Source organism: Sitodiplosis mosellana, unplaced genomic scaffold (assembly GCF_009176505.1).
Source record: "Sitodiplosis mosellana isolate CC-2019 unplaced genomic scaffold, AAFC_SMos_1.0 Smas_scaffold_6167, whole genome shotgun sequence".
Taxonomy (NCBI): Eukaryota; Metazoa; Arthropoda; class Insecta; order Diptera; family Cecidomyiidae; genus Sitodiplosis; species Sitodiplosis mosellana.
In genome coordinates, this window is record NW_022601408.1 from 3,495,820 (window position 1) to 3,498,111 (window position 2,292).

Here is a 2,292-nt window from a genome sequence, read left to right on the forward strand (position 1 = left end):
GTCGCAGCGAAGAATGGGTTAATAAACATGTTTTAGATATATATATATATATATATATCAAATGAAAGCATCAAGTTTTGCGGCCACAGTTTGTTCATCGAGTGTTTGACAGCTGTACACCAATGTCACACACTGGAGCAAACAAAACACACCAAACAAATATAATAAAATTTGGTGAGTGTGTTTGATCACATTGAAAACACAGAATTTTCGTCGTTGAACGAATCCATCGCAGAATCGTGTTTCACTTTGCTTTGTTAGTTCCGTACGCACATTGTAACTCTAGTATGCAAAGTTGCTGTAGAATTGCCAGTTGTTTAGAAAAGGAGTCACTTTTCATGACATGTTAGTGATCAAGTAAATGCACCAACAAGTTGTTAACGACACAAGCAGCAACAACACATATATACGTTTCATATGGGACTGTAAATTTGTTTGACAATGGACGAGGAAGCACAAAACATCAGTGTCGTGATTCATTTTTCACAAAAAACAGAACTCGTTACATATATACACACCATTTACACGTAAAATGTAAGAGATACAGTGTGTGTGAGAGAGAGAGAGAGAGAGTCCCAACGTGCTTTCGCTGCACTTGCTACACCGTCGCTGCTGCTGCTGCTGTTGCCGCCATTCATATTCCGAATATACAATCGTACACATTGATGTAGTGTTTCTAAAGGCAGCTGCCGGAGCAAAGGAAGAAATGAAGATGAAATAAAACGAAACAAAAAAATGAAGCGATACGCGTGCTGATGGTAAAGCTGGTTCGCCACCAGAGCACAGTCGATAAATGTTTGCCGAGTGGAGCGACAGCAAGTACCATGCTTAAGAAGCATCATCATCATCACATCGATACGAGTAGAAGCGCGATCAAAGCGTGATAACCACAGTATTGATATAAATACAATCGATATTAGAATAATTTTAAATTTCCTGTGCATTTTTGCCGCGTGCACATTGCCCATGCTTATCGCTCGAGTGAAATAGACGAAGTGTGTGCGCATCTCACAAATTGGAAATTCAGGAATTACGAGCAAGTTATTATTACGTGATAGTAATGAAGTCTATAATAATTATATCGTAATTAAAGTCTAATTAATGTCTTTGAACATTACGTTTTGTTTTCATGATTTTAGTATTTAGTTTTTCGTTATTTCTCTGCTCTTCGTATAAAACTCTGGATCCGGATAAAAGTTTGTTTTCGTTGCATTGCATTGCATCGCTGTGCTATAATGTGCTTGATAGTGTTTGTTTTCATTATCATTTTTAATTGAGCGAATAAAGCGTGAGTTAGCAGAAAAAGACCGGCCAAGGAGTGTCTCGACGACAAGAAACGGCTAATTCATTCTTCGAATGCAATTTTGTGAAATAGAATTATGTGGTGACAACAAAAACGAAAATAGCAGCAGTAGTAGTAGTAGTAGCAGTAGTAACAGCAGCAGCAATGATACCTTGAACAGAATGCAAAGACTTTGAAAGATCCCATTTTCAGCACTCCACCTACTTACAGTCGGACCTTGAAGTGTTTCTCGGAAATAAACTCACTTGAATAAATTCAAAGTGCGATATAAATTATTCAACGGATAAAACTTTTTCAAGTGAAAACTTCTGAAGAAGAAATGAGAATGAAATATTTTGTTACTAACAGGCTACAATAACGCACGCGAAACTAAAGTGACAACCAGAATCTTGATGAAAAACATTTACCGTTGGAATTCTTTTTGCCATTCACATTAATTTATTTAAAATTTATACGAAATCCAAGCATCTGCCGGCAAAAAAACCTTAAGGTGAGTGCAAGCCAATGACTTGTTTTTGCTGTTGTTTTTTTTTATCACTACAAATGTGACCCATTGTACGAATGTGTATGCGTGTTTACGTGTGACGAATCATCGAATCATGGAAATACCTTTTTTCTAACAGTGAATCCGATTCTTATCTTAACGATATAGAAGTGTAACATTTTACGAAAAGACTAAGAACCTTATGCCATCGACCGGTTCAAATTTTAGCCAACGCTTTGCAGTTGTTTATCTGGACACGATACACGGAATGAATTTAGATCGCATAACAATATAACGGATTTTCTTTAGTTTAAAGCAAATCCCATATTAATGAATCATAAAATAAAATGTATTTTAGTTTGTTTTTTTTTTTCGATGTAATGTTCGCGCTTATTCTCATCGAATACACCTACTAAATAATGTTTCTTAAGAGGTTATACTAGTTTGCGTCAAATCTTTCTCTCTCTCTCTCTCTCTCTCTCTCTCTCTCTCTCTCTCTCTCTCT

General features: G+C 36.3%; 1 protein-coding gene across 4 annotated transcripts in view; it reads left to right on the forward strand.

Annotated features, from left to right (window-relative positions):
- Positions 1–442: 442 nt before the first annotated feature.
- LOC129575422 (uncharacterized) overlaps positions 443–2,292 on the forward strand; it is a 10,079-nt gene continuing 8,229 nt past the window's right edge. The window contains exons 1-2 of one of the 4 annotated variants that reach the window (XM_055459023.1): positions 443–1,057; positions 1,483–1,793. The gene's annotated coding sequence lies outside the window, so the exon portion shown is untranslated. The remainder of the gene's footprint in view (positions 1,058–1,482; positions 1,794–2,292) is intronic. The other 3 variants (XM_055459024.1, XM_055459025.1, XM_055459026.1) reach the window with 3 other exon arrangements.